Below are 9,647 nucleotides of genomic sequence, written 5' to 3'. Positions count from 1 at the left end.
GAACTCACCAAGACTCCTTAGACAGCACCTTCAAAACACGACCAGTACCATCTAGAAGTACAGGGCAGCAGATAGATGGTAACACCACCACCTGGAAGTTACCCTCCAAGTCACTCACCATCCTGACTTGGAAATATATCGGCCGTTCCTTCACTGTTACTGGGTCCAAATCCTGGAACTCCCTCCCTAACAGCACTGTGGGTGTACCTGCCCCACATGGACTGCAACAGTTCAAGAAGGCAGCTCACTACCACATTCTCAAGGGCAATTAGGGATGGGCAATAATTCTGGCCTAGACAGTGCCACCCACATCCCATAAATGAATATAAAAAACAAGCAATTAAAATGCTCAGACATTTCTGTAATTTTTTTTCAAATGAAATACCATTCTCTGGTGAATAATTCCATTCTCCAAGGCACCATTTCCTGTTATCACATGCCCTTTTCATTATTTACAATCATATACCTTCATTTGTAATGTAACATTCCCATGTAAACATGTCACACTGTAGTTACACCCTCCTGCCAATGGCGGTGCTCTAGTGTCATAGTTTTACCTCTCAGAGGCTGGAGGAAATATGCCCACTGTGTTTACAATATTAGAAACACTCAGGGGAGACCAGGGGATTCTTTAGGTCATGTTTACGATGTTGTTAAGATACAAGAGGCCAGTGGGATTTTTCCTACTGCGTTTACAATGTTGTTAAGACAGGATTCGGGTGAAAGATGACCTTCAACCCATCATCCCTCTCATGCCGAGAGGGAACAATAGCCTTAAGACAGGTCCTGGCAGTTTGTGGGAACAGTCCCTGTGCCCGATTGGATAGGCTCAAAGTGAACCCAATGTTGGGTCTTGAGCCTCAAGATCCTGGAACAGGCACAGAGTGGACACCTCGGATGGATGTCAAAAACCCCATGGACACTTTTTGGGTGAAGTGTAGGGGGTGGGTACAGTGTCGGGTGGGGCAGTTATCCCCAGTGTCCTGGGACCAATATTTCCCCCGATGGTGGGGGTGAGGGGGGGTCCAGAACAAGGGGGCAGAATCTTAAAATTGCAGCCAGGCCGTTCAGGGGGTGATGTCAGGAAGCACTTCTTCACACAAAGAGGGGGTGGAAATCTGGAACTCTCTCCCCCAGAAAAAGCTGTCGAGACTGGGAGGGGTCAATTCTAAATTTCAAAACTGAGATTGACAGATTTTTGTTGGGTCGGGGGGGGTTAAGGGTCACGGAACCGAGGCGGGTGGTTGGGGTTAAGATACAGATCGGCCGTGATCTAGTCAAATAGAGAAGGAGGCTAGAGGGGCTGAATGGCTTCTTCCTGTTCCTGTGCATCAGGCTCGATAGGGCTGAATGGCGTCAGTGACAGGGAAGGAATGGCGGTATAGCTCCGAGTCAGGGTGGTGTGTGGCTGCGAGGGGAACTTGCAGGTGATGGTGACCCTGGTGCTTCGAGGTGATGGAGGTCGCGGAGGAGGTTGAAGCTTCTGTTCGTTTGCAAAATGGATGAGGAGGGGGATGAGGAGGGGGATGAGGAGGAGGGGATGAGGAGGAGGGGGATGAGGAGGAGGATGAGGAGGGAGATGAAGAGGAGGATGAGGAGAGGGATGAGGAGGGAGATGAGGAGGGGGATGAGGAGGGGATGAGCAGGGGGTTGAGGAGGAGGATGAGGAGGGCTTGAGGAGGAGGATCAGGAGGGGGGTGAGGAGGGGTGAGGAGGGGGATGAGGAGGGGATGAGGAGGGGGATGAGGAGGGGATGAGGGGGGAGATGAGGAGGGAGATGAGGAGGGAGATGAGGAGGAGGATGAAGAGGTGGATGAGGAGGGGATGAGGAGGGGGATGAGGAGGGGATGAGGAGGGGATGAGGAGGGGGATGAGGAGGGGATGAGGAGGGGATGAGGAGGGGATGAGGAGGGAGATGAGGAGGGGATGAGGAGGGGGATGAGGAGGGGGAGGGGGAGGAGGAGCCTCTGTCCGTGTGGAAGATTCTGGAAGGGATGAGGGTGAGGAAGTGGCCAATGACAGAGCAGCTGGGGGGCGTGGCCATGTAACCAGGGCTGCCCCTGTGTGGGGCGGGGTCATCGCCAGACGCTCCTTGTGTAAAAACAGATTCTCATAAGCTCCTCCCATCTCCCAATTGCTCTCAGCCAATCCCTGGGGAGACCCTCCCACATAAAGAAGCTCGTCCATTGTCCCCACCATTACTCAAGGGACTGCCCCTCCCCCACAGGGACTTCACCATTGATGGGAAAGCCCATGATGGGCCGAAGGTTCCAGGCTCAGGTAACAGGCGGACAGAGTTTACAGTCGGACACTCGCCTGACAAGACGACGACGTCTCCCCCGAGGCACAGGGACTTCACCATTGACCACCCACCTCTCAAATGGGCCTTTCTGAAGGCCCCGCTTTTTATCGGTGCCCGAGGGACCCGACCCCCACCGGACCCTCCCCTGACCCCTCACCGCTCCGGGGTCACCCAGTCGGACTGCTATTCTAGACCACATCACCCCCTCCCCCACCCCCACCCCAACCCCCCACCCCCAACCCCACCCCCACACCCACCCCCACCCCCACCCCAATCCCCAACCCCACCCCACACCCACCCCCACCCCCACACCCAACCCCCCACCCCCACCCCACACCCCCGCCCCCACACCCACCCCCACCCCCACCCCCACCCCCACACCCACACCCACCCCCACACCATCCCCCACCTCCACCCCCACACCCACCCCCACCCCCATCCCCACCACCCCCAGCCCACACCCACTCCCACCCACACCCCCACACCCATCCCCACCCCCACCCCCACACCCACCCCCACCCCCACACCCCCTCCCCCACCATACCCACACCCACGCCCGCCCCCCACCACCACCCCTTCCACCACCACCATGCCCGACCCACCCACACCTCCCGACCCCCGGGCCACACATCGGAATCTGGGACTGACATGTTTAGAGGTGGAGTTGCTGGAGTCGGGAATTCTGCCGTCTCTGTGTCCCCCGACCCGGGAGTGAAAATCTGGCCTTAACTTCCACTTTCTAGTGTCTGAGACAAGAGGCAATGAGTGAGTGGGCTGACGGTCAGGATTAATGCTGTTGATCTGTGTTTGAGGGGCTGTGAATTCTCGGGGGACTAGTTACTCTCTGAGCTGCAGCTTCCAAATCCTTATCTGATGCCGTGCATGTGGGGTTGGAAGATTTTTTTTAAAACCACAGGCAGTTCACAGAAACCCACAGGAAACCCACAGAGAGACAGTCACTGGGAAAGACACTCACTCCTTGTGGTTTCACCTTTTAACCACATCCTGTCTGTGTGGCTTAAATGTTAAACACACCGGCCACACTCAGGGAGGTTTCACTCTGTGAAATGCTCTCTCTCTCTCTCCCAAACATAGACACACACACACATACACATATACATACACACATACACAGAGACACAAACGCACTCACTCACACACACTCACTTACACACACAGACATGCACACACACATACATAAACACACATAGAAACGCTCACACACTTACAGACAGATACAAACACACCCACATTCTCACATACACACATTCACTCACACACTCACTCACACACATGCACAAACACACAAAAAGACAATATCCCAATGACAGCAAACTGAGATTAAGAGCTTCCTACAACTTAACTTAAAGACCAAAGACGTATTGTACTGTCTAAAAGTGACCTGTTTTTCAAAGAAATACAAGATTGTACACAGATCAAAAATGGCTGACACAAGTCATCTTTTTGCTGTTACTGTGAAGTTGATCACTTCTCTGGAAAGGTTCAAATGAATTGCACTGCAGACCTGTTGCATGGAAGTCCACGCCTGGGGTGTGTCAGGGTCCACTTCAAACAGGGACACTCTTAAAAGGAAGGCATTGAAATGTGAAGTGCTGGACTTTGATCAGCTGTAGTTCTATCAAAACAGTAGGAAATGCTCACCAAGCGGATAATCATCAACCATTCAAAACCCCCTGTGGAGGATGCAATACCCACATCTCCTGTTGATTTATATCTTGAAATGCATCAGATGTTTTGGAGATGCAAAGATAAAAAATGGGAATACTTGGCCTATCACAATGAATGCAAAACATGCTGATTGAATTCCCTTCAGGAATATACAGACAGGAGTTTAACAAATGGTTCTGCCAAGTAGATATAAGAGAAAGGAGGAGGTAAAAGAAATATGGCAGTCATCTAAAAACCCTGCTAGAAAAGAACAGAAATGATTTCTCCCTCTCTCCTTGTCTCTCTCTCTCTTCCCCCTTCTTTCTCTCTCTCTGTCTGAAGCTAACAGAATGTCTTCAATAATGTGCAAGTCTGAGCCAGAAGAAATACAGGATTCTACAGCGAACCAACTAATTTAAAACAGCTTCAACCTTCACAAACTATGCTGCAGTATAAGCTAATAACTCTTTTAATTTTTTTATTGGACTCCATAATTATTTTACCTCTGATATCTGTGTGTGTGTTTGTGTGTGTGTGTGTGTGTGTGTGTGTGTGTGTGTGTGTGTGTGTGTGTGTACCTTCCTGTGTGAGTGTGTGTGTGTGTCTGTGCCTGTCTGTGTGTGGGTGTCAGTGTGGTATGTGTCTGTGCTTGTCTGTGTTTGTTTGCGTTTGTGTGTGTATGCGTGTGCACCTGTGTGTATGGGCCTGTGTGTGAGCGTGTGTATGTGTGCCTGTGTGTGAGCGTGTGTATGACTTGTTATGGAAATTGCATTTGGGGGAAACTATATTTTAAACCCTTTTTGCAACCAAGCATGGGGGTTGAATAGAAAGGGAGCCAGTTCACTCCCCGTCACCCAGTTGTAACAACATTCACACACACACACACATTCACACACACACACACACTCACACACACATTCTCACACACACACGCTCACACACACCCACATCCACACACCCACACACAAACACACACAAACAAAGATAATGTCCCAATGACAGGAAACTGCGACTGAGTGACAGCATGTCAGGAATATATAATAATCTCCATAATGTTATTGGAATTTATTGTAAAATAGAGTTCATGTCTATGTGTCTACATGTGTCTGTGATGTGTTTGTGTGAGACTTATTTGAATTAGAGGAAGCTGGTCTAGGTGTTTTGATGTAAGAAGAGAAGTTAGGTTTGAACTGTTAATTAGGTAAACATGGGGAAGTTTTAGAATGTGAAGTGTAAAGGGGGCAATTTGCATTTTAAATTAAACCAAACAAGATTGTTTTCAAAGAAGGAGAGAAGTGTGTCACCGAGCCAGGTGAAGATAAGAAACAGTGTGCTTATTTTTGCCAAAGATTACTGGTAAAACTTAGGGCTATGAGAGATTTGTATTATTACAAAAATAAAGTCCAAAGACAAAGGGAAACAATGGGAATTTGCATTCAAAGGGGAAAATATGTATCAAGGAGTGAAGGCTGTGTGTAAGGGTTGGTGATTTTAAGATCTTACAATGATGAAAAGCCTTCAGCCTGCATGTACCAAGCTTCTGCCTCCAGGGACTGAAGTTAAGAGAATTCACTTTGAATTCAACTGTTCAGAGTATCGTTTACTGTTCCTGGGACATTTAAAATCTCTGTGTTTTACTGTTGCCTTAACAGAGCTAACAGAGCGTCTTCAACAAAATGCAGATCTGAATCAAATCACCACCAGGATGCTACAGGTAACCAATTAACTTTGAACATTTGCAAACTTCAACAATCTACGCCTCAAAGACAAGCAAAGGTATTAATCATATATTCTTTCAAATTTTTGTCGGACTCTAACATTTTAATTTTGACGTGTGTAAATGGAAGTTAAATTAATTAAGGGATTTAGAAGTTATTATAGTAGTAATTTATAGACAGATGTGTATGCTTAAAAATCATTTTTTTCTTGTTAATCAATGTTTAATTTAGTTTTATAAAATCCTCTTACACTGAAAAAAGGGTGAACTCTATTGTAAAGTGCTTTGGGACATCCAGAGATCATGCTATACAGAAGAGATTTGACTGGAGTAGCAAGTGTTTTCCTTACAGGAGAATGAGTCCCCAGGGTTGTAGAGTCAATCCTGTCAGATGAATGACTAACTGGAGACTCTTCAGGGAGCTGATCTAATTCTGGAAATGTTCAGTTTACCAGGATTGGAGGAGAGATGATCTCCCTCTCCTGACTGCATCAGACAAGTGGTGAACCTGTTGAGGTGAACAGAATTACCTGTTAAACCTCTTAATCTCATTACTACTGAATTCAAAGCCCACATCTCAAAACATACAAGTTGGAAATTAATTGTGACAGTTGTTTCAAGTTTCCCACCGGGATTTGAACAGTTCAGCATTTACCATCTGTTATGTCATAACAGAGCTTTCTTCAACTTAACCAACGTGTTAAAAATGTATTGAACTGTTTAAAGGACACCTGTTTTTCAAAAGTACAAAATTAGGCACTGATCGAAAATGGCTGTCACGAGTCACCTGATTGCTGATACTGCAAACTTGATCACTTCTCTGGAAAGCTTCAAATGAATTGCACCAGACATATTGCATGAAAGCTCTCACTGAGGTGTGTCAGGGTCCACTTGAAACAGGGGCTCCCTTAAAAATACAAAGTGCTGGGCTTTGATCACTGTAGGTCTATAAAGGTAATGGGTCCTGCTCACCATGCAGATATTCATCAATCATTCAAAACCCCTTGTGGAGGATGAAATGCCTCCATCTCCTGTTGATTTATATCTTGAAATGCATCAAATGTTTCAGAGATGCAAAGATCAAAAAATGGGATTACTTGGCCTATAACAATGAATGCAAGACATGCTGAATGAATTCCCTTTTGGGAATATACAGACAGGAGTTTAACAACAGGTTCTGTCAAGCAGATATATGAAAAAGTAAGAGGAAAAAGAAAGATGGCTGTCACCCAAAAACACTGCTGGAAAAGAGTAGAAATTATCTCTCGCCCTCTCTCTTTCTGAAGCTAACAGAGCATCTTCAACAAAGTTCAAATCTGAATCAAAGCAACACAAGGATGCCACAGGAAACCAATCAACTTTGCAAGCTTCAACAATCTCCACCTCAAAGACAAGCAAAGGTATCAATCATATATTCTTTTAAATTTTTATTGGACTCTAACTTTTTATTTCTTGTGTGTGTGTGTGTGTGTGTGTGAGTGTGTGTCTGTCTGTCTGTCTGCCTGTCTGTGTGAGTATGAGTGTGTCTGCCTGTGCGAGCGGGTGTCAGTGTGAACATGTGTGAGTTTGTGTGTGTGTCTGCGTGAGTCTATGTGTCTGTGTCTGTGTGAACGTGTGTGTGTGTGTGTGTGTCTGTGTGAACATTTGTGTGTGTGTATGTGTCTGTGTCTGTCTGTGTGTGTCTGTGTGTCTTTGTATGTGTGTGCGTGTGTGTGTGTGTCTGTGTGTGCATCTGTGTGTGTATCTGTGTGCGTGTGTGTGAGTGTGTGTGTGTGTATGTGTGTGTGTATGTGTGTGTGTCTGTGTGTGTGTCTGTGTGAGTGTGTGTGTGTGTGTGTGTGTGTGTGTGTGTGTGTGTGAGTCTGTGTGTGTATCTGTGTGCGTGTGTATTGTCGCATCTTTATTATGAACGTTATTTAAAAATAGTGATCACACAAGCCTGGTTTCTAAGGAAATGAAACTGCAAACAATTTACAGTAAAGTGAAACGTACAGGAATAATCTATTTATTTTGAGCTGATGATATATAATTATACATGAGGCATGTTGCTAATTTCAAACATCATCTGAAATATGGCAGGTCTGACAGAGCAGCATTCCCTCAGCGCTCACCGTCCGACAGTGCAGCACTCCCTCAGCACTTAGCCTCCAACAGTGCAGCACTCCCTCAGTACTGACCCTCCGACAATGCAGCACTCCCTCAGTACTGACCCTCTGACAGTTCAGTACTGCCTCAGTACTGACCCTTTGATAGAGCAGAGCTCCCTCAGTACTGACCTCCTGAGAGTGCAGCACTCCCTCAGTACTGACCCTCCGACAGTGCAGCACTCCCTCAGTACTGACCCTCTGACAGTGCAATGCTCCCTCAGTACTGACCCTCCGACAGTGCAGCACTCCCTCAATATTGACCCTCCAACAGTGCAGCACTGCCTCAGCACTCCCTCACTGGGGAGAGTCTTTCTGGGTTTTGAGCTGAAACCTTGAGACGCTTTGAAAACCCCAACCTTCTGTCTTGGAGAGAGAGAGAGAGAGTGAGTGCATGTGTGAGAAAGAGAGACAATGTGTGTGTGAGAGAGTGACACTGTGTATGTGTGCGAGAGAGGATAGAGAGAAAGAGAAAATGTGTGAGAGAGCAAAAGAGAGGTAGAATGTATGTGCATGAGAGAGGGAGGTAGCTTGTGTGTGAGAGAAAGGGAATGTCTTTGTTAGAGAGAGAGCTTATGTGTGAGAGAGAAAGATAGAAAGAGAATCTGTGTGTGTTAGATAGTGTGTGTGCGAAAGAGGGAGTGCGTATGTGAGAGAGTGTGTGCGTGAGAGCATGTGTGTGTGTGTGTGTTTGAGAGAGAGGGTGTATGTGTTTGAGAGAGGGAGTGTGCGAGAGAGGCTGTGCGTGTTTGAGATGGAGTGTGTGTGTTTAAGAGAATGAATGAGAGAAAATGTGTGTATGTGTTTGTGTGTGTGTGAAAGAGATGGCGTGTGTGAAAGAGATGGCGTGTGTGAAAGAGATGGTGTGTGTGTTTGAGAGAGGGAGTGTGCGAGAGGGATTGGTGTGCATGTTTGAGAGAGAGGGAGATTGTGAGTTTGAGAGAGGGAATGAGAGAGAACATGTGTGAGAGAGAGTGTGTGTGTGTATGTGTGTGCGTGTATGTGCGTGTGAAAGAGAGAGTATTTGTGCAAAAGAGTGTGTGTTTGAGAGTATGTGTGCATGTGTGTGCATGTGTGTGTGTGTGAGTGCGTGCGTGTGTGCCTGAATGAGTGTGAGTTTGTGAGTGTGAGTTTGTGAGTGTGCATTAGTGCCTGCGTGTGTGCGAGTGTGTGTGAGTGTGTGCATGAGTGTGTGCGCGTGTTTGTGTGTACGTGTGTGTGTGTGTGCATGTGTTTTTGTGTATGTGTGTTTGAGTGTGTGCGAGGGTTTGTGTGTATGTGTGTGTGTGCGAGTGTTTGTGTGTGGGTGTGAGTGTGTGCGAGTGTTTGTCTGTATGTGTGTGTGTGTGTGTGTGTGTTTGTGTGTGCGTGCATTCTGACTGAGCCGAGTTCACAGTTTCACACCTTGCTAGGGACCACTTTTCCTTCTCTCTGTCAGACTGTGTGTATCTGACAGCAGGTCAGCCAGAAATAGTCCAGAATGCGCTGTGGTTTTGTAGCATTGAAACAATGACATGAACTAAATGAGTGCTGCACCAAATAAAGACATGGAGTTACCACACCAAAAAACCACGTGACTTCCCCAGTTTCACATCTCCCTCAAACACAGAGAAACTGGGTTAATACTGACCCTCCTCCCAGAGCCAGTTCACCTCTTGTCCGATGCAGTCAGGAGAGGAAGATCATCTCGACTCCGGTCCTGGTAAACTGAACATTTCCAGAATTAGATCGATTCCCTGAAGTGTCTCCAGTTAGTCATTCATCTGACAGGATTGACTCTACAACCCTGGGGACACGTTCTCCTGTAAGTAAAACA

At 47.1% G+C, this 9,647-nt stretch overlaps 2 protein-coding genes across 6 annotated transcripts in view; one reads left to right on the top strand and one right to left on the bottom strand.

Moving 5' to 3' along the window:
* Positions 1-9,647, bottom strand: part of LOC121274120 (myelin-associated glycoprotein-like) — a 292,428-nt gene that overhangs the window by 166,778 nt on the left and 116,003 nt on the right. The window lies entirely within an intron of this gene.
* The window catches only part of LOC121274119 (myelin-associated glycoprotein-like), a 48,383-nt gene continuing 48,187 nt past the window's right edge, over positions 9,452-9,647 (top strand). For all 4 annotated transcript variants that reach the window (XM_041181290.1, XM_041181291.1, XM_041181289.1 and 1 more), the window contains exon 1: positions 9,452-9,635. The gene's annotated coding sequence lies outside the window, so the exon portion shown is untranslated. The remainder of the gene's footprint in view (positions 9,636-9,647) is intronic.

The sequence above is a fragment of the Carcharodon carcharias genome, assembly GCF_017639515.1.
Source record: "Carcharodon carcharias isolate sCarCar2 chromosome 29 unlocalized genomic scaffold, sCarCar2.pri SUPER_29_unloc_9, whole genome shotgun sequence".
Classification (NCBI taxonomy): Eukaryota; Metazoa; Chordata; class Chondrichthyes; order Lamniformes; family Lamnidae; genus Carcharodon; species Carcharodon carcharias.
This window is presented reverse-complemented; position numbering and strand designations above follow the sequence as displayed.